The following is a 23,701-nucleotide window of genomic DNA, read 5'->3' on the forward strand; positions in this document are numbered from 1 at the left end:
TGCTCAAAGTGTCCACTGCTCAAAGTGTCGTCAATGCGAACAAGAGTTGAGCGAGACGTGTAACCAATGGCACCGCATACCATCACGCTGGGTAATACGCCAGTATGGCCATGAATACACGCTTCCAATGTGCATTCACCGCGATGTCGCCAAACACGGATGCGACCATCATGATACTGCAAACAGAATTCATACGAAAAAATGACGTTTTGCCATTCGTGCACCCAGGTTCGTCGTTGAGTACACCATCGCAGGCGCTCCTGTTTGTGATGGAGCATGCTGCTGATAGTCCATGCTGCTGCAAACGTCGTCGAACTGTTCGTGCAGATGGTTGTTGTCTTGCAAACGTCCCCATCTGTTTACTCAGGGATCGAGACGTGGCTGCACGATCCGTTACAGCCATGCGGGTAAGATGCCTGTCATCTCGACTGCTTGTGATACGAGGCCGTAGGGATCCAGCACGGCATTCCGTATACCCTCCTGAACCCACCGATTCCATATTCTGCTAACAGTCACTGGATCTCGACCAACGCGAGCAGCAATGTCGCGATACGATAAACCGCAATCGCGATAGGCTACATTCCGACCTTTATGAAAGTCGGAAACGTGATGGTACGCATTTCTCCTCCTAACGCGAGGCATCACAACAACGTTTCACCAGTCAACGGCGGTCAAATGCTGTTTGTGTATGAGAAATCGGTTGGAAACTTTCCTAATTTCAGCACGTTGTAGGTATCACCACCGGCTCCAACCTTGTGTGAATGCTCTGAAAAGCTAATCATTTGCATATCACAGCATCTTCTTCGTGTCGGTTAAATTCGGCGTCTGCAGCACTTCATCTTCGTTGTGTGGTAGTATAAATGGCCAGTATTGTATTATGCTGTGCTAATCTCAAATAACGTTTACGTTCTGCGAGTCTGTGCTGACTGGCCTCCCCGTCTCATCTATGTAGGCGTCTGTGAAGTCCTGCAGAATTTAGTTTGTTCACTAAATCCAAGGGCAGCCTATGACCATGCCGTGGAGCCTGTGGCTGCTCTGTGGACAGTCGGTTCGAAACCTCATCGGCGGAGGACGTTGCCTAGCAGGTCACTGAAGCCCTTGACATACTGTAAGTAGCCTGCTGGGAGCTTCTCTTTCTTGCCTACTTCTCTTGATTTAGTCCGCTTGGCCTTGGTCCCTTTCGAGAATATGAGATATTGTCACGTTTCCCCGTAAAAACTAGTCTTTCCCCTTAGGAAGGCGTCGTAAAACGGCCGGGACGTCGGTTTTACAGTTTATAATAAGTGACGCAGAACAGCAGCCAAAATAATTAAAATCATTATGACACCGGCGCCGGAAGTCTACGTAGCTCTGTCAACTTTTAACACAACAACACAGCGCCCACATATAAATTTTACACTGGTTTAGGAACTATGTAAATTTAAATTAACTGTATAAATATGCTCTGTACATTATTATGAATTATGTATGTTAGTAACTTCCTGTATGCAAAATAGCCCATGAAAGAGTAGTGGAAGCAATCGCCATATCAGGGAATTTTGTAATCTAAACCACTGTAGTTATAGTTATTGTCGTACTGTCTCTGCGCGCAGGAGCGCGGCGCTGCCGGGCAGTGTCTGTCACGTGGTAACGGGAGTCGATTAGTAGCGAGTGAGCGGGTCAGATTCAACGCAGGAATTCTGTTACGAGAGGACGCAAGACTTGGTTCACTGCAAGATTCCATGTATGGTATGGCCAGGCATAATGTGGAGAAGTAACTGGGCTCAGTGCAAAGTATCAGGGTTACCCAGTGTTTAAGAAGATTCCATATTCTGCAATCAGTCATTGGATCTAGACCAACGCGAGCGGCAATGTCACGATACGATAAGCCGAAATCGCGATATGCTACAATCCGACCTTTCTCCTCCTTACACGAGGCATCACAGCAACGTTTCACCAGGCAATGCCGGTTAACTGCTGTTTGTGTATGAGAAATCGGTTGGAAACTTTCCTCATGTCAGCATGTTGTAGGTGTCGCCACCGGTGCCAACCTTCTGTGAATGCTCTGAAAAGCTAATCATTTGCATATCACAGCATCTTCTTCCTGTCGGTTGAATTTCGCGTCTGTAGCACGTCATCTTCGTGGTGTAGCAATTTTAATGGCCAATAGTATATATACACTCCTGGAAATGGAAAAAAGAACACATTGACACCGGTGTGTCAGACCCACCATACTTGCTCCGGACACTGCGAGAGGGCTGTACAAGCAATGATCACACGCACGGCACAGCGGACACACCAGGAACCGCGGTGTTGGCCGTCGAATGGCGCTAGCTGCGCAGCATTTGTGCACCGCCGCCGTCAGTGTCAGCCAGTTTGCCGTGGCATACGGAGCTCCATCGCAGTCTTTAACACTGGTAGCATGACGCGACAGCGTGGACGTGAACCGTATGTGCAGTTGACGGACTTTGAGCGAGGGCGTATAGTGGGCTTGCGGGAGGCCGGGTGGACGTACCGCCGAATTGCTCAACACGTGGGGCGTGAGGTCTCCACAGTACATCGATGTTGTCGCCAGTGGTCGGCGGAAGGTGCACGTGCCCGTCGACCAGGGACCGGACCGCAGCGACGCACGGATGCACGCCAAGACCGTAGGATCCTACGCAGTGCCGTAGGGGACCGCACCGCCACTTCCCAGCAAATTAGGGACACTGTTGCTCCTGGGGTATCGGCGAGGACCATTCGCAACCGTCTCCATGAAGCTGGGCTACGGTCCCGCACACCGTTAGGCCGTCTTCCGCTCATGCCCCAACATCGTGCAGCCCGCCTCCAGTGGTGTCGTGACAGGCGTGAATGGAGGGACGAATGGAGACGTGTCGTCTTCAGCGATGAGAGTCGCTTCTGCCTTGGTGCCAATGATGGTCGTATGCGTGTTTGGCGCCGTGCAAGTGAGCGCCACAATCAGGACTGCATACGACCGAGGCACACAGGGCCAACACCCGGCATCATGGTGTGGGGAGCGATCTCCTACAGTGGCCGTACACCACTGGTGATCGTCGAGGGGACACTGAATAGTGCACGGTACATCCAAACCGTCATCGAACCCATCGTTCTACCATTCCTAGACCGGCAAGGGAACTTGCTGTTCCAACAGGACAATGCACGTCCGCATGTATCTCGTGCCACCCAACGTGCTCTAGAAGGTGTAAGTCAACTACCCTGGCCAGCAAGATCTCCGGATCTGTCCCCCATTGAGCATGTTTGGGACTGGATGAAGCGTCGTCTCACGCGGTCTGCACGTCCAGCACGAACGCTGGTCCAACTGAGGCGCCAGGTGGAAATGGCATGGCAAGCCGTTCCACAGGACTACATCCAGCATCTCTACGATCGTCTCCATGGGATAATAGCAGCCTGCATTGCTGCGAAAGGTGGATATACACTGTACTAGTGCCGACATTGTGCATGCTCTGTTGCCTGTGTCTATGTGCCTGTGGTTCTGTCAGTGTGATCATGTGATGTATCTGACCCCAGGAATGTGTCAATAAAGTTTCCCCTTCCTGGGACAATGAATTCACGGTGTTCTTATTTCAATTTCCAGGAGTATATATATATATATATATATATATATATATATATATATATATATATATATATACAAAATTTTAGTTGATCACAGTCCAATACGATACACGTTATGGCAAAACTGAAGTTACATCCCCTGATTTTTGGTGTTGTTGAGTAGATAAATAATGAAAATGCTTCACGGATATAAAAAAGGCGCTAATCAGTTGGTGGACACATTATCTCGACTAGTATATAACACTGACATAATCGCACCTGAGAATTCGAGAATTCTTGGAAACTGGCTTTTCCCTTAGACAATGCTTCGTTCCAGTGACATCGGATTCCAACATATTCTGAGGCCAGTGTATTGGCAACTTGTTACGCGAAATTCATGAACAGCACATAACGCCAAAGACGAAGAGACAGTAATGGTTTAAGTGTTTCACAGTAGTTTCCTAGTTTAAGTTCTTCCCCTCTTTTCTTACAGATTCCTTAAGTAAATATCTCTCAGAGATGGGAACACCTCAGTTGCATTTAGACGCACTGATTATTATTATTATTAAAATTACCCTAGTCGTATAAGTTGGACCTATCTCTGCTTCTTCGAGGGGACTTCCAATGTAAGTTACACGCAATTACGACAGGCCAAGTAACATTTTTGTTGTGAAATTTGGCCAGTTATAGACTGCTTAGAACGTCGTTTTCTTCTTACCTTCGCAGATAGCTGATGGTTCACATCACTCATTTGGCATCACTCCTAGACTCTAGTTCTTTTTGTTGAACTGAAATATTAGCAATACTGATCAGTAGTCTGAAATGTTTCCTGCCCTGTATGGTGTCTTCTGTGATGTTAAGTTTTTTCAAATCCCTTCTTGTCTCTCCAGCCACAGCGCGGTATTTTTTAATTAGGAAAAAAAAAACTGATTTTTCTCTTTACATTACTGACAGTCGTTCTGTAAATATGGCCATAAAGCTTAAATATCCTCTTCCTTATTGTGCCTGTGATTGTTTCTGTATATCCGTACAAGTCTTCACTGGTTCTTCTCTTTCATCCGGTGTTCCTTTTGGTGTTCCCTGTTTAATTACTGTTGCACAGTGTTTACGTTTTGCCTGGAGCGATACTGGTCTTTTATTATACTTGTTTTGGTTGAGTTTATATGCTAATTACACATTATTTAAAACATTTGTTTGTATCTATTCTCGCAAACACTTAAGCGTATTAAGTGTTTTAAGGTTTGCTTGTTGTCTCTCTATATATTTTTCTGTGTTATGTTTAGGTTCAATATATTCCGTTTTACCATACGGTACTTGTAATCTGATTTTAGCTGAAGTTTCGTGAGATGTTTCTATCAGTATCTTTGAGTCTGTTTTGTCCTTATAAATTACTGAAATACGACCAGAAAAAGCGAGATATTTTACGTCTAATTTTTTTATTCCTTGGCCTAGATGTATTTCTTCGATGTCTTTTCTTGTTTTCTCTATCCCACTTTCTCATGGCTATGTCTAAGACCAAAATTCAGAGAATCGGTGGGAATCCATTGCCCTGCCTATCTCCTGTGTTAATCTGAAAGGTTCAGAAACTGATCCTAGGAATTTAACTTTAGAAGTTGTATCTGTGAGTATCTGCGCTTGGTCGATGCCTGCCTCCTCGAGCGATAAGAAAACTGTCTGTCTACGGAATCGTAGTCTTTCCTTTAAGTCAATCAGCACTGCGGTACACTTCAAACTGGCACACATACATTACACGATTTTTCAGTGTAGTCAACAAGTCTCTGTATAACAACAGAGACAAAAGACTAAATGAAATTTGTCATCCGCTTCTTTCTTCAAAAATTTCCGTAATATATTACGTGTCTCTAGTACAGTTCCTCTATGTGTCCTTGAATAAGGACCCACCGGTCAATTCTAACGTCTTCATGTTTCAGAAATTTCTTTGAAACTACTAGTGCTTCAGCAGAAATCACCGTAGTATTTGTTTCAACATCCTACACATGTCAGATAGCTTCAATTTGAATAGCCAGTTCTTCATACTTCCAAAAATTCTCGGTTTCTGTTTTCTTAAGACTGTGTACTAAAGGAGCAGCAATGTCATTAATTTTATAATAATTAATTAGATTTTTCTGTGGTAACTAAATCTTTTGCGGGTATACGTGTGTTTTCCCAGTGAATACCCTGCTCAAATGTCTCTCATGTTTGCAACTGCATGGATATGTTGTTTTGGCATGAATTTCCTATGGCGCAGCGTCCCATCACATTAAGTTACTCATGCTGACTTCTGAACCGCATAGTGTCGTATACGTATGTAACGGGGTCCCCCCCCCCCCCCCCCCCCCCTATACTGTCACTCACGGCCCGCGTGTTGATTGTGCAACACGCTATCGGAACTTGAATGGTGGATCTCTGGTTGCTCCCATCTGAGGTCTGTTGTGAATGGTCGTATCGGTCATAACTGGTCGAGCCTAATACATAATACCGTGTTTGCTGTTGAAAACGGAAGTGTCATTATAAAATGCATCGGCTGCTAAGGTACTTGTGATTTATGGCCTTTGAAAGCATCAGCATCTTCACGGTTACTCCGCAAGGCACAGTACTGTGTGTGTGTAGCAGAGTACCCTGTGCCACTACCTGTCATTTCCCCTCCTGTTCCACTCGCAAATAGAGCAAAGAAGAAACGACTGTCTGTAAGCCTCCGTATGAACCGTAATTTCTCGTATGTTATCTTCGTGGTCCTTACGCGCAAAGTATGCTGGTGGCAGTTGTTGTTTCATAACCCTCGCCGCATATGATCGTCGCGTGGGATGTCAGCGGTTCAAATTTCTTTATACAGCGAAGTGAAAAGGTTACAGATGGTTGTGAAAAGCTTAAGGATTTTCAGTTTTGTTGGAGTATGCATAAAAACATTAAGTCCTGTTTTTTATTTAAAAAGTAAGCACTAAAAGAGAAAAAATAAAATATATGCACCTTACAACACATCCCAGAAAAGACAATATACATCTAAGAAACGGCACTGCCCTATCACTTATAAGCTGAAGGACATGCACTGGAAAAAAAGAATTTAGGAACAACAGAATGTGTCTCTCTCTCTCTCTCTCTCTTTTTCTCTCTCTCTCTCTCTCTCTCTCTCTCTCTCTCTCTCTCTCTCTCTCACACACACACACACACACACACACACACACATGCAAGATGCGAGTCAAATTTCATATATGAATTTCATGCATATATGAAATTTGATTCACTAATTGCGAATCTAAATAGTCTTCAGCTGTACTGAATACTGGTGGCATATGAAATTTTTGCCGGACCGCGACTCGAATCGAATGGCCCGCTTTGCGCTAATGGTCGCTTTAACCACTTCTGGTATCCGAGCATGCAAGTCTGAAGGAATGTTGTTTCACGTGGACTGTCAACACAGGCATTGTACATTTCTAAAATATGTGTTCCATATCTCTGACGGGCTTAGGTAAAAAATTCAGGGTTGCGCTAGGTAAAAATACGGTTCAAATGGCTCTGAGCACTATGGGACTTAACTTCTGAGGTCATCAGTCCCCTAGAACTCAGAACTACTTATACATAACTAACCTAAGGACATCACACACACCCATGCCCGAGGCACGATTCGAACCTGCGATCGTAGCGGTCGCGCGGTTCCAGAATGTAGCGCCTAGAACCGCTCGTCCACTCCGTGCGTTAGGTAAGAATCTATGCAAAGGACGTAGGTGTTTGGGAGGATAGCGGGATGACAGAAGATGAGGAGGAATTTGGGGTGTGAACAGAGCAGTAGGACCAAAGAGAAAGGGATGGGGAGAGTTGGAGAGAGAAAAGGATAAGGGAGCTCTGATGTGGAATGAGATAGGTGGGGAGAGATGTAGTTGGTAGGACACACAAATATTGGGGCGGATATCATTGTCTGCGGTAGGTAGTAGGCTCAACATGTCTTGACACATGATGAGGAGTGTGATTACTGTAGTAACTATGGCCGGTTTTTGTGAAGGATCATCATCAGATGCACGTATAAAAAAGAAAATGAAAACTTATGAGTGAGAGCATTACCATTCCATACATCAGTACTGGTAGTAGTATTAACGTAGTTGTGCTGAGAAGGAGCTAAGAGCAACTCACTATTTTGCTAAATTAGAAACAAGCTGAAAAATCTGTAACCAAGATGGGCACTGTCATAAGCTGTTAAAATACAATAATACTGTGACAAAGACAAATGACACCTAGCGTAGTGTCATTGTCAGAATCCTGTTCTTACAACTGCAGCGTAAGCAACTAAAGAGGCTTGGCCTCCTGTTGTTGTGTCCTATAAAATAGGTTTACTGCGTTTGTTGTCCGCCCACGAGAGCTGAGTGGTCAGCGCGACAGAATGTCAATCGTAAGTGCCGGTGTTCGGTTCCCGCCTGAGTCGGAGATTTTTTTCCGCTCAGGGACTGGGTGATGTGTAGTCCTAATCATCATCATTTCATCCCCATCGATGCGCAAGTTGCCGAAATGGGGTCAAATCGAAAGATTTCCACCCGGCGAACGGTCTACCCGACGGGAGGACCTAGTCACACGCCATTTACATATTTTACTGCGTTTGTTGGGAAAACAATGATAAGGGTATTAATAAAACTTATTACTTCTTTACGTGTTTTGACAGTGCGTACCCCGGGTACAAACTTTACTTCTTTTTTTAATTAGTAGTTGAAGGAGAGTTTTCTACTAAGCTGATGTTCAGGTCACGTAATTCAGAGCTGCAACCAATATTGTTGAATGGTGTCGTAATTCTTCCATTAAACTTCCTTGTTCTCTATTCTAGGTGCCACTGATCATGATATCATATACCGAAACCGGGCATAAAGTAAACGTAAAATTTTTCTATGAGACGTTTTTCAATACCAAATAATCTATTGTATCAGAAGCCAAGCATTAACTCAACTTGTGATGATTAAATTTCTTCTGGGTGTTGTATCACGTCATTGTTTAAGGTAATTTTCTTGTATACTATTAAAGAGACCGTGTTACAATGCTCTTCGTTGGCGAAAGACTGGTTTTCGCAGAGGAGAGGTGCCAAAATTTATGGCGTACTATCGGTGTCAATACGTCATATTCGTGAAATTTTATTGGTTCTGCAATACCAATGACAAGCGGGAGACGGTAGGAATGAAGCTATTCGTGGAGTATCCAGTTTGTCAGTGACTGGCGACACTCTGAAAATCAGCACTCGATTCCTGGTGGGCATGTCTTCTTGTTGTTGTGTATAGAAATGTACCGACAGTCTCTCAGTTTGTGGACACCTCTCTAATGATGTTGCCACGCTGCTTAATAATTTCAGTTCCCCTGTAACCTCCCCGCAAAAATTAAAAAAAAAAAATGTGGAAATTGTGCTAAGTGTAACCTCCCCACAGAAATCTAATAAAGATATATAAGAATGGAAATGGAGCCAAGTGTAACCTCTCCGCAGAGTTATTTTAAATGAATAACACGAAAATGGTGCCAAATATAACCTCCCAACACAAAAATTAAAAGAATGATATTTGACCATGAACCACACAATAATATTAATTGAATAATGAACCATAAACAAAATATAACCTCCTAATAGAAATAATAATATCTGGTAAATTTTATAAGGGCAGCAGCGCTGACCTTCGGCCCTGTGAAATAATTAAACCTGATAAATTTCATAAGGGCAGCAGCGCTGACCTTCGGCCCTGTATTGTGAATAAAAAAAGCAAAAATTCTTACCTCAATAAAAACTGCATCTATATCTGCTCTTATTTATCAACACAGCTTCGTGCAATTCTGGCGTATATTTAATTTTGATTCTTGGAGGAAATGCGTAGGAAATATTCGTTAAATTGAAATGAATGTTTTTCTTTAAAAGAGTTACTTTATAAAACATTATTCTTGGGGCATTTTTTGAACAAACTAATTACGATTAACATACATTATTAGATTTGCGCAATGCTGCTTCATTACCTTCTACAACAATACTCATCGTCCACCACAATCCTGACCAGAGTCGCAAGAAGAGCACGCCGCCGACGCATGCCGACTTCCTACTACCGTATCCGACTGACTACTACTACAGAGTACAACTGAACACTCGCGCGGTCAAGCGCAGACTAGCAACGATAAATAACTCTCTGGTCAGAGATTCTGTCATGCCTCGCCATCGCTGGTAATGAATACATACGTGTTTCACCCCCACCCGGTTTTTTCAGTGGAAAGTACACGGTTCTTTCGCCAGAACACGGACTTTCTGGAACGAGATAAGTTGGCGACAGTCATGGCGATGTTCCGCTATCGCCGTATACACTACAGGCCATTGAAATTACTACAACAAGAAGAAATGCAGATGATAAACGGGTATTCAATGGAGAAGTACATTGTACTAGAACTGACATGTGATCACATTTTCACGCAATTTCGGTGCATAGATCCTGAGAAATCAGTACCCAGAACAACCACCTCTGACCGTAATAACGGCATTGACACGCCTAGGCATTGAGTCAAACAGAGCATGGATGGCGTGTACAGGTACAGCTGGACGGACATGCAGCTTCAACACGTTACCACAGTTCATCAAGAGTAGTGACTTGCGTATTTTGACGAGCCAGTTGATCGGCCACCATTGACCAGACGTTTTCAGTAGGTGAGATATCTGGAGAATGTGCTGGCCAGGCCAGCAGTCGAATATTTTCTGTATCCAGAATGGCCCGTACAGGACCTGCAACATGCGGTCGTGCATTATCCTGCTGAAATATAGGGTTTCGCAGGGATCGAATGAAGGGTAGAGCCACGGGTCGTAACACATCTGAAATGTGACGTCCACTGTTCAAAGTGCCGTCAATGCGAACAAGAGGTGACCGAGACGTGTAACCAATGACAACACACCATACTATCACGCGGGGTCAGAAGCCAGTACGGCGAAGACGAATACACGCTTCCAATGTGCGTGCACCGCGATGTCGCGAAACACGGATGCGATCATCATGATGCTGTAAACAGAACTTAGATTCATCCGAAAAAATGACGTTTTGCCATTCGTGCACCCAGGTTCGTCGCTGAGTACACAATCGCAGGCGCTCCTGTATGTGATGCAGCGTCAAGGGAAACCGCAGCCATGGTCTCCGAGCTGATGTACCATGCTGCTGCAAATGTCGTCGAACTGTTCGTGCAGATGGTTGTTGTCTTGCAAACGCCCCCATCTGTTGGCTCAGGGATCGAGACGTGGTTGCACGATCCGTTACAGCCATGCGGATCAGATGCCTGTCATCTCGACAGCTAGTGATACGAGGCCGTTGGGATCCAGCACGGCGTTCCGTATTACACGTTCGTCATGTCTGCCTGTTGTAGGTGTCGCCACCGGCGCCAACCTTGTGTGAATGCTCTTAAAAGCTAATCATTTTCATATCAAATGGTTCAAATGGCTCTGAGCACTATGGGACTCAACTGCTGAGGTCATTAGTCCCCTAGAACTTAGAACTAGTTAAACCTAACTAACCTAAGGACATCACAAACATCCATGCCCGAGGCAGGATTCGAACCTGCGACCGTAGCGGTCTTGCGGTTCCAGACTACAGCGCCTTTAACCGCACGGCCACTTCGGCCGGCAATCATTTTCATATCACAGCATCTTATTCCTGTCGGTTAAATTTCGCGTCTGTAGCACGTCATCTTCATGGTGTAGCAATTTTAATGGCCAGTAGGGCACCTAGTTTAAGAATGTCCGTATACAGATATATTGAAGATGACGACGCGCTCGGATACAGAAGCAAGGAACAAATGAGTATTATGACCTGGGTTGCTTTTGATGCATGAAGTAAGTTTTCGGAACCATGTTTCCGATGTAAGTGGAAAGGAAAGAATACAATTTGTGTTTGTTGCGGGTTTCGGCTAGTGGCAATAAGACAAGGCCTTTTAATCGGAGAACCGTTGAAAAATTAATATTATTCAGAGTTCATGTATAGAAGTTGGGCAAAAAATATCGATACGTCGAAAGAAAAGCATACTTGAACATAAATGCAGATGTCAGACGGGCCTGCAGTCGGGCCTTGTATATTTCGTCACCACTCGCGTCTGTACAATAACGTCACTATGTTGCTAGCGTCAATCGCCGTCATTACATTGTTCGTTTACTTGAGAGTGCATTATGTCGGCGCTAAATCAGTTTGAACTGGGGAAAACTCTTGGTGCTCGCATGATGGTTGCATTCGTAGCCAGGGGAGCCAAAATGTTTGGTGTGTCAAGAGGCATTGTATCGAAGATTTATGTCAAACACAAGAAAAGAGGAAACTTATCTCCTACGTCACAATGCTGACGAAAGTGTGTGTTGCGTAATCATGACACAGTATCATTGAAGAGGATTTTGACGAGCAGTAAGAGGACAACGCAGCAAAAGACACTGCAAGAATGAATCTCACCTTCGCGAAGTGTGGCAGCACCATAACAAAAGAAAGGGAGCAACAGAAACAGGGAATTGAAGGGCACGTTTGAATTCCAAAACCACACATGAGTCTGGACTATGGAGTAATAGAAGAAAACCATTATACCAGATAAGCCTTTTCTCACACTTTTTTACAACTTACGACCAAGATTACATTCATAGACTGATATATAATGAAGGCTCTTTTATGATTTGGGCAGCCATATCGTAGTATTCCATGGACACCATTATTACCCTGCGATGTAACGTCAATGCGTAGGTTTATGTGATCATTTTCGCTGTAATGTCTACCCCACCGTACAATTTTATCTTCCGAAAGGTGATGCTATTTTCCAAGACAACAAGCCATCCGTTCACCAGCTTTTCTCATCCAGGACTCATTTAGTGGATACGAGGATGAAATGTCGTATTTCCCCTGGCCACCAGAGTCGCCATATGTCAATATTACACTACTGGCCATTAAAATTGCTACACCACGAAGATGACGTGCTACAGACACGAAATTTAACCGACAGGTAGAAGATGCTGTGATATGCAAATGATTAGCTTTTCAGAGCATTCACACAAGGTTGGCGCCGGTGGTGACACCTACAACGTGCTGACACGAGGAAACTTTCCAACCGATTTCTCATGCACAAACAGCAGTTGACCGGCGCTGCCTGGTGAAACGTTGCTTTGATGCCTCGTGTAAGGAGCAGAAATGCAAACCATCACGTTTCCGACTTTGATAAAGGTCGGATTGTAGCCTACCGCGATTGCGGTTTATCGTATCGCGACATTGATGCTCGCGTTGGTCGAGATCCAATGACTGTTAGCAGAATTTGGAATCGGTGGGTTCAGGATGGTAATACGGAACGTCGTGCTGGATCCCAACGGTCTCATATCACTAGCAATCGAGATGACAGGCATCTTATCCGTATGGCTGTAACGGATCGTGCAGGCACGTCGCGATCGCTGAGTCAACAGATGTGGACGTTTGCAAGACAACAACCATCTGCACGAACAGTTCGACGACGTTTGCAGTAGCATGGACTATCAGCTCGGACACCATGGCTGCGGTTACCCTTGACGCTGCATCACAGACATGAGCGCGTGCGATGGTGTATTCAATGACGAACCTGGGTGCACGAATGGCAAAACGTCATTTTTTCGGATGAATCCCGGTTCTGTTTACAGCATCATGATGGTCTCATCCGTGTTTGGCGACATCACGGTGAACGCACATTGGAAGCATGTATTCGTCATCGCCATACTGGTGTATTACCCAGCGTGATGGTATGTGGTGCCATTGGTTACACGTTTCGGTCACCTCATGTTCGCACTGACGGCACTTTGAACAGTGGACGTTACATTTCAGATGGGTTACGACCCGTGACTCTACCCTTCATTCGATCCCTGTGAAACCCTACATTTCAGCAGGATAATGCACGACCGCATGTTGCAGGTCCTGTATTGGCCTTTCTGGATACAGAAAATGTTCGACTGCTGCACTGGACAGCACATTCTCCAGATGCCTCACCAACTGAAAACATTGGGTCAATGGTGGCCAAGCAACTGGCTTGTCACAATACGCCAGCCACTACTCTTGATGAACTGTGGTATCGTGTTGAAGCTGCATGGGCAGCTGTACCTGTACACACCATCGAAGCTCTGTTTGACTGAATGCCCAGGCGTATCAAGGCCGTTATGCCGGGCAGAGATGGTTGTTGTCAGTTCTAGTATAATATATTTTTTCAATGAATACCAGTTTATCATCTGCATTTCTTCTTGGTGTAGCAGTTTCAAACGGCAGGAGTGTATTTGGCGTTAGTAGTCTACTTTGGAGAGAAGGTTCGTGATCGCTACAAACCTCTGTCATCGTTACCTGAATTTGTCATCATATTGCAAGAAGCAATCTATAATATTTCTTCTATAGGACCAGTATGTGTCCGCGGCGAGACCAGAACACTTTTATTTGCCAACGAGTTTTCTACACCATATCAGTCAGGGTAATGTCTAGTGTTTTTGGTGTTTACATATTTTTGCCCAATCTCTAAAGGAGTGCTGTACCATCCAGAAGATATGGAACGCCAAAAAATGGTTCAAATGGCTCTGAGCACTATGCGACTTAACTTCTGAGGTCATCAGTCGCCTAGAACTTAGAACTAATTAAACCTAACTAACCTAAGAACATCACACACATCCATACCCGAGGCAGGATTCGAACCTGCGACCGTAGCAGCCGCTCGGTTCCAGACTGTAGCGCCTAGAACCGCACGGCCACTCAGGCTGACTATGGAACACATACACATTGCAGAAGCCAAGCCAACTACTTCTCAGATGCATTTGAGTTAAGGCTAACCGGAGGGCGCCACAAACCAGTGTCTTTTTACCGCTTTACCGGTTTATCACTCAAATACTTGCCAGGTGGTATAGGTGGACACACGCTCCTTGTAATCAGTATCAACAGTACCAAGACGTTATAGACAATACCTCAAGACAGCATCAGGACAGTGTCGAGAGTCACTGCCAGGAGAGCGATACTAGACTTTCTACAAGTGATCGTTGTTCTCGATCACTGTACTGACGGGATCAGCCATAAAGATATATCAATGCAGATGAACATTTACTCTATTATTTTAAATTCTCGCTCTTCAGTTAGGCCATATATTGTTTAGCTATTGGTGAATAGCCCCCCCCCCCCCCCCCCTACAATTACGAAAACGGTGAGAGACAGAAAACCAACGGCTTGATCTCAGATTAAAGTGTAGTGGAAAACAACATAAATGTGAATGCATTTGAAACGAAAAAAAATTGTGTTGAGAGCACCATGTGGTAACGTAAATGTATGGCAGAAGTACGAACAAATTTTCTGCCATATTTTGACAGCAAATAGTCGATCGGGATAGGGTAGGTAACGGACATCAAGAAAGTAGTAGAAGCAACACGGGTGTGTATAGCGGAAGACTGTGATACTTAGAAAAGTCTGGAAGAATCATTTTTCTCGCACAAGATGATGAAAGGGGGAGGGCATTAAGCAGAATGGTGTATGTGGTGACAGTACGTCACTTTACAAGTATCTATCAATACCACATTCATGACAGATTTCCGAGCATGGTGTTCAACAGCGTTCGTCAGCCATTTAACAGCTGTAGCTATTTCTATTTTGAATGAAGACTTCTGTCACAATCTGGCCATCCACGGAACAAAATAGACGTGTTTGCTCGTAAGTGTGCATTTAGCAACTGTAATGACATATGATACTGATTAGACCCTTGATGACGTATGTAGCTCCAGTTTTGGGAACACGCAGCTCCAACACGCCTGCACCGCCAGCAAGTTATATAGAACAAGGTGCTACGTTTCATAAGCAACGCCCCACGATGCACGCACCATGTTTCTACACGATGAATACCGCCTCGAGACTCGCTCGGGGGTATTCAAAAAACTCACCACACGACCATAGAGGAACTCGAGACACTCGAACGACCCTTTCATCCTTAATCAGGGAACCTACGACCACAACCATGAGCAGAAGCATAATATTCAAAAGACACTCCTTAGTAGCCACATATAACCTCTATAGCAAACTAAGGCATACACACTACGCACGTAACAGCGAACTCCTGCATCACAGCAAAGCTGACTGGTATCGGCAGATGATGCACATAGCCGCTCAACCGGCCACACCTGGGAAGCCAAATTTAGCATAATAAACAGCAACAGAGCCCACACAACCTCCTACAATGTGCGATCGACTCTGTGACAAATCTACCACTATTGTGACAACTATGTCTTCTACAGCCCAGCGGTGCCTCCGACGATTCTGATTGATACTCTTATGAACAACTTAACCTGTAACACTGGTACCGAGCACTGCACGATACCCATTCACTAACCAACCTTACCCTCGCATGATGTGTCGCAGACTTCCGCAGGGGTTTTCTCCCTTGGAGCTTGCCTTGGCACTGTTTCCCCATGCCCTTAAACCAGCCACTCTTCATCGCTTTTGGTCCACCTCTGTCACCTCGATGGGGTCGTGTTAGTGGGTAATGCTACCCGGACGCACTGACAACTTCATCGCCCCACATCCTCTATGTGCAACTAACAATGCGGGGATGACATTAGATCTATTGAGATGGTCACCACGTTGCTGTGACCATCAAGTAAACTGCAATAACTAATCATTTTTGAAATGTTCTATTTAGGTATAACATGTGATATCACGAAAATGTACTTTTGTCTTCCAATGTAAACGTAAATGTGCCTGGAACAACACCATTGCCTTGTTTAATTCTCCAATTAAAAATATATCAAGGCATTCAATGTGTGTATAGAGAATTATGATGCGCCGTGTATATATTACTGCAGGTTCTTTACTGTATAATTTGCGTACCTTAGCCTTCTATAAATGTCAAAAGCAGACTTAGACATTTCAGGAAGGGACATCGTGGATGATTGTGTGAAAGTAGAATCCTCTCAGTCCAGACAGACCGGAAACGCGAGTTGATCTTGAACATTCGTATTTTTAAACTGAAGACGTGCCATTTTATCTCGGACCTGACGCTACGTCATCGACACAGCGGTTTTTAACGACCCTCTTGTATCTTCTCTTCACAAAGGAATTATCGTCCAATTAATGCGGTCGTGTGATTATGCCCGACAGGCGTTGCGTCCGTCAGTTCAGATGCTCGAGTCACGGAGGTGACAGGTACTTGCTCCGAGGATCATGCCTGCTTAATCACTCCTGGGAGAACCACTAATGAGGTACGTCGAGATAATTGGGGCATGCAGTGCTGTAGGCAGGAGCCGTAGCTGTAGCAGTCTCTCCTAGCGAACGGATGTCCTCCTTACGGTACCTTAATATCTTCACAACGGAGATTTGAGTTTAACGTCATGTCGATAATAGTGTCAGTAGAGACGATGTTCTTTTTGTGATGAAAAAATTCTTAAGAGGAAGGAAGTCGACGTAGGATTTATTAAACCCATATTCCTAACATTCGCAGGAACACCGTACATAATACGTTTATATAAGAGGAAGCTACAACGATTGCAGCGTTATTATCCTGAAAGGCCTTTCTGAGGGAATATCACGCCACCTGGAACTGATTATGAATGCCTGTGTTTGTTATATCTGTGGTGTTTGACTCTTTCATAATATTTCAATATCATATGCACAGAACCCTGACTGCTTGCAGACAAGCGCAGATTTCCATACCCTCCGTCTTCTCTACTGTCTTACCAACGAACACTGTCCCTCATATTTCTCCTGAACCTTAATGCTCTTGTCGGGACAACAGGCAGGAAACTCTTCTGCCGGCAAAGCAAAATCCTTTCTGTTCCACGCTCTCTCTCAATTACTTTCTCGAAGTCCTTCTCAGTAGTAGCAGAAACTCGACTGTGGAATAATCTCCTGCACTATATTAGAGAACTCAAATGTCTTCAGCTTCAAGAGACAGTTAATGACATATCTACTGAAACAACAATAAAGGTCAGAATTATATTTACACATTGGTGACCGTTGTACTCGTCCTCCTCAAATGGATCTTCCTCATTTCCCAGTATTCTCAGCTGATGCAGTCTCCAGTCTCCTGACCCTAAAACTCACTATATCAGAAAACATCTATTTTGTATACCTATTAATTCTTTCCATTATTATTACTGTTACTACCACAGCTGTTAGTGGAAGCAGCTGTAGTAATAGAAGTACTACCAGTATTACTTACTCACACTGACACTTCAGAGACTCATCATTTTAACACAATTTTTTAATATTAGGTAACTACTATGACGTAATAAATGTACTGTATGGGTGAAACGCTAGTCCGATGTAGGAGAAGACACCATAGCCCTTTGCTTAACTGGCAAAATGACTTAGTGCCCAATGCTTACTTTGCTTTATTTGAGAATGTCTAACTCTAGTGCGTGGGAATTTAAGGAGATGGGACCTGGATAAACTGAAAGAACCAGAGGTTGTACAGAGCTTCAGGGAGACCCTAAGGGAACAATTGACAGGAATTGGGGAAAGAGATACAGAAGAAGAAGAATGGGTAGCTCTGAGGGATGAAGTCGTGAAGGCAGCAGAGGATCAAGTAGGTAAAAAGACAAGGGCTAGTATAAATCCTTGGGTAATAGAAGAAATATTGAATTTAATTGATGAAAGGAGAAAATATAAAAATGCAGTAAATGAAGCAGGCAAAAAGGAATACAAACGTCTCAAAAATGAGATCGACAGGAAGTGCAAAATGGCTAAGCAGGGATGGCTAGAGGACAAATGTAAGGATGTAGAAGCTTATCTCACTAGGGGTAAGATAGATACTGCCTACAGGAAAATTAAAGAGATCTTTGGAGAAAAGAGAGCCACTCATATGAATATCAAGAGCTCAGATGAAAACCCAGTTCAGAACATAGAAGGCAGAAAGATGGAAGGAGTATATAGAGGGTCTATACAAGGGCGATGTACTTGAGGACAATATTATGGAAATGGAAGAAGATGTAGATGAAGATGAAATGGGAGATACGATACTGCGTGAAGAGTTTGACAGAGCACTGAAAGACCTGAGTCGAAACAGGCCCCTGGAGTAGACAACATTCCATTAGAACTACTGACAACCTTGGGAGAGCCAGTCCTGACAAAACTCTACCATCTGGTGAGCAAGATGTATGACAGAGGCGAAATACCCGCAGACTCAAGAAGAATATAATAATTCCAATCTCAAAGAAAGCAGGTGTTGACAGATGTGAAAATTACCGAACTATCAGTTTAATAAGTCACAGCTGCTAAATACTAACGCGAATTGTTTACAGACGAATGGAGTAACTGGTAGAAGCCGATCTCGGGGAAGATCAGTTTGGATTCCGTAGAAATGTTGGAACACATGAAGCAATACTGACCTTACAACTTATCTTAGAAGAAAGATTAAGGAGAGGCAAACCTACGTTTCTATCATTTGTAGACTTAGAGAAAGCTTTTGACAATGTTGGCAGGAATACTCTCTTTCAAATTCTGAAGGTGGCAGGGGTAAAATACAGGGAGCGAAAGGCTATTTACAATTTGTACAGAAAGCAGATGGCAGTTTTAAGAGTCGAGGGGCATGAAAGGGAAACAGTGGTTGGGAAGAGAGTGAGACAGGGTTGTAGCCTCTCCCCAATGTTATTCAATTTGTATACTGAGGAAGCAGTAAAGGAAACATAAGAAAAATTCGGAGTAGGTATTAAAATCCATGGAGCAGAAATAAAAACTTTGAGGTTCGCCGATGACATTGTAATTCTGTCAGAGACAGCAAAGGACTTGGAAGAGCAGTTGAACGGAATGGACAGTGTCTTGAAAGGAGGATATAAGAAGAACATCAGCAAAAGCAAAACGAGGATAATGGAATGTAGTCGAATTAAGTCGGGTGATACTGCGGGAATTAGTTTAGGAAATGAGACACTTAAAGAAGTAAAGGAGTTTTGCTATTTGGGGGGCAAAGTAACTGATGATGGTCGAAGTAGAGAGGATATAAAATGTAGACTGGCAATGGCAAGGAAAGCGTTTCTGAAGAAGAGAAATTTGTTAACATCGAATATTGATTTAAGTGTCAGGAAGTCGTTTCTGAAAGTATTTGTATGGAGTGTAGCCATGTATGGAAGTGAATCATGGACGATAAATAGTTTAGACGGGAAGAGAATATAAGGTTTCGAAATGTGGTGCTATAGAAAAATTCTGAATATTAGATGGATAGATCACACAACTAATGAGAAGGTATTGAATAGAATTGGGGAGAAGGGGAGTTTGTGGCACAACTTTACTAGAAGAAGGGATCGGTTGGTAGGACATGTTCTGAGGCTTCAAGGGATCACCAATTTAGTACTGGAGGGCAGCATGGAGGGTAAAAATTGTAGAGGGAGACCAATGGATGAATACACTAAGAAGATTCAGAAGGATGTAGGCTGCAGCAGGTACTGGGAGATGAAGAGGCTGGCACAGGATAGAGTAGCATGGAGAGCTGCATCAAACCAGTCTCAGGACTGAAGACCACAACAACAACAACAACAAGCTTTTTACAGACTTTAACTATTGCATCCTCCTTTATTTTCGCTGTTTCAGTTTGTTATTGAAAACTAGTTACGCCGACATTAGCGACATCTGGTGAACTCAGAACACAAACATCTTGTGGCTACTGTACGGCAGCTTGTTTTAAACAGTAGTACTACTGACAACAGGACTCGTGCATGTGATGTTATTTATATGTATTTGACGATGCTGGTGCTGATTCCGTATTTAACATTTGACGATGCCACTATGGCTGCAGTACACTAGTACTATATTTTTGTGAAGCAGGTATGCCTCTTCATATTTAAAACGCACAAATGTAAATTTTGTTAGTACTACTTTTCATTATGTATTCTTCTTAAGCTGAATACAGTTTGCGAGTGTATTTATGTTTTTCCCATTTTTGCTGCAGATCTGATGATGGTCGTTAAAGACCGAATGAGATAATCTGTTAACAAATGTTTGTGAGCATAGACGTAAATTAAAGGAAACTTATTACATATACGGGTCATTGTTTTCTTCGCGACGATGTCGTAGCTTGTGTCACATTAAATAAATAAAATGTTAGTCGATATCAATTGTAGCATCATATCAGCATAGCAAACATTCGTAGTCGAGTAGGTTTGCATTCCAATCATCTCAGTGAGGAGGTGACTGTACAGTCCATTGTCGCAGTGATGACAGATGGTCCCAGCTGCAGCTGCTTCCCTTCTTCCATTCCTTTCCTTCCAACGCTGCCGCTTACAAATTACTCTTAGTCACCTGCTATTCCCTTCAGAAAACAGTGTTCGCGAAGGACTAGCGATCTCCAGGTAGAACAGTCAAGTGCTGAAGTCTCCCAGTTCTTGACGCTGATGCAACGCAACTTCATGATAACATTAAGTACGACATCGTTTCCTCTGATTTCACACTAGAGTTGTAAAACTGCTGTAGGCTAACGTAAACTGTCATAAGGAAGCGTAAAGTGTGGTACTTTCGCTTGTAAGCTTCGTCGGGGTTAATGTCGTAGCCTTGTCACGTCTGCGTTAAGTGGGCTACATGTCCATCGGGCGTTACCTCTTTCTGATCCCTTTTTTCGCGTATGCGATCAGTGTCTTGTTCGATTCTCCTAAAAAGTCGTCGAGAAACTGAGTGATGGTATACACAGGGCCTTCAGAACACTTTCGATCTGCATAGTTATCCACCTGTCTGTTACTTAAAAGCCGGAAAGAGTGGCCGAGCGGTTCCAGGCGCTTCAGTCTGGAATCGCGCGACCGCTACGGTCGCAGGTTCGAATCCTGCCTCGGACATGGATGTATGTGATGTCCTTAGATTAGTTAGGTTCAAGTAGTTCTAAGTTCTAGGGGACTGATGACCTCAGATGTTAAATCCCATAGTACTCAAAGCCATCTGCACCATCTATTACTTAAAAAGAAACAGTATTTACAGTACAGCTATCTGAAATTGGTAATGTTTAATAGACGTTCATTGGTAAACTGTTGATCTGAAACTAGAAAAAAATAATACATTAAGCTCTAGAAAAAGCAACTGGCCCAAAAAAGATAAAATTAAAAGAAAACCCAAAATGAACACGTATCAAATATCCCTTCAATACTTCGTCGAATTTTCGTACAACGTGTTTCTGTTATTCATAAACAACCTTCGACTATACCATGATGAACGTTCTACTTTATGCAAAATATCAATGATTATAGGCGCTTTCTATGTTCGTACACGTACATTGGACTTGAATCGAAAATAATTGCTTTGGTTGCATAAAAACCCAGAAGTTACATGCTCAAATAATGTTCGTTATCTGATTTAGATTTTATAAAGGTACAAAATACTCAATGGACTAACACTAAACGATCTGCTGTTGCAGTTATGTGCAACACACAGAAACAAACAGAAAATAAAGAGAAGTTGTCCGTTACTAGTTCTTTTGTCACACATTCATGGTTCTGTGCCTACCAAAGCTAACAATTCTAACGATGATAGTACCATATACTACGTCATTTACGGACTGCGCCGAAAGAACCGAACCGTACTTTTGACAGAGCGCTACTTTGCTTTCCACAAAGAACCTACCCGCTATTAACTCAGAGTAAAACATTTGTCTGGGAAAACTATTACTGAGCATGCGAAATAAATGCCAATTCATCATAACTGGCTTCGTAAAACCGTAACCTCTGTACCGTTGGTGCCTGCCTGACATTTGTGGGTCTGTCTTGGCATGCTGCAGGCAGGCACCTTCCGAATTTTTGCTGGTGATATTCTTCTAACGTTTTAAGATGCCGCTAGGCAGGCACCTTCCGAATTTTTGCTGGTGATATTCTTCTAACGTTTTAAGATGCCGCTTGTAACACGTCCAGGATACAGATCAATGAAGCAGAATGGTATCTACAACTGAAAAACCGAGAAACGATCCAACAAATAAAAAAATTGCGTTATTATTGGTATTACGAATGGAACGATTGAAATGGTACCATCAGCCAATAACTTACAGGTATTTGTAATATTGCCGCCTAGACACAACTTGTCACATAAGACGTATCTAGTCCCATAGACGAAACATGTATACGATGTATCCAATATGGCAACATTTTGAGGAAATAAAAGCATCTTCCAGTTTATTTTCTTTGGTAGAACTGAAATGAGATTGTTAGCAAAAGTGTGTACGCGTACTGTCAACTGGCTTGATTGTGGAGTACCTTTGCGGGCAGCCGCGTCTGTAGCGCGGGACACGGAGTGTGTAGCTCTGCATGTGAGAGGCATTTAGCATGGAAGTTGAATGTTGCTACAAGTGCTATTGCAGTAAAGTGAAAAAATAAGTAAATAATTCAGAGGAAAGTGCGTCAAGAATTAATTTAAAAATGAGCAGTGCTGCTGATAACGTATTTGTGTATCCTCTCGTTGCGTGTCGTACCGTACAGTATCAATCATCCGCGCCGTGTTCCGTCTCCCAGAATGAACTGATGTGAATCAGTAGAAATTAATCACCATAAAAGAGTGCAGTCAAGTACCAGTGTCTTGTAGCGAGCGTGAGGACGTGCGTTCGATCACCGTGTTTCCGCATTATGAACAATCAGCCGCGCCGCGAAGGTTACGCGCACGCTCGTACAACTGTGAACTGTAAATTTAACTTCGTAAACAGGGTTAAAATTTATTACTATTGTCGAGAACTGGTGCCAAAGATTTGTGTATGCCCAGCGAGCGTAAGAACTTTCGTAGATTACTGGGCTTTCCATCATCAACTGTCGTCCGCGCCGCGTTCGGTTACGCGTACGTTCGGCCAAGTAATTTGGTGGACATACAATCACCTAGAAGTTGACATCGAAACTTATGACTTAGACTGTAAGCAGTGTTGTTCTTGACGTTGAGTGGCTCCCCTAAACCCGCATGCATATTTAGATAGATAATTTCAGGCAAGCCAGCAGCAGTGTGGAGCAGAACAATACGACCGCCGCGGGATTATCAGGTGCGTGGTGTGGACAGGGCGCACGGTCAAGGAACGACAACCAGTTTAAAGGCTCCCTCCCTGCCAATTGTACTCACGGGTGTGTTACAAGTGTAGCTGTGATTCTGAAAGAATTAAGCGAAATTAACGATACTGATACCGTGAAGCCATACCCAACATCCCTGAAACCACTTTTGACAGTTTCTCTTGACAAATAGTGGTTGCCCTGGAAATGACAAATCGCTAACATGGTCGTTCTCTGGAGTATATCCAATGA

This window comes from Schistocerca americana, chromosome 8 (assembly GCF_021461395.2).
Source record: "Schistocerca americana isolate TAMUIC-IGC-003095 chromosome 8, iqSchAmer2.1, whole genome shotgun sequence".
In the NCBI taxonomy this organism is placed as follows: domain Eukaryota; kingdom Metazoa; phylum Arthropoda; class Insecta; order Orthoptera; family Acrididae; genus Schistocerca; species Schistocerca americana.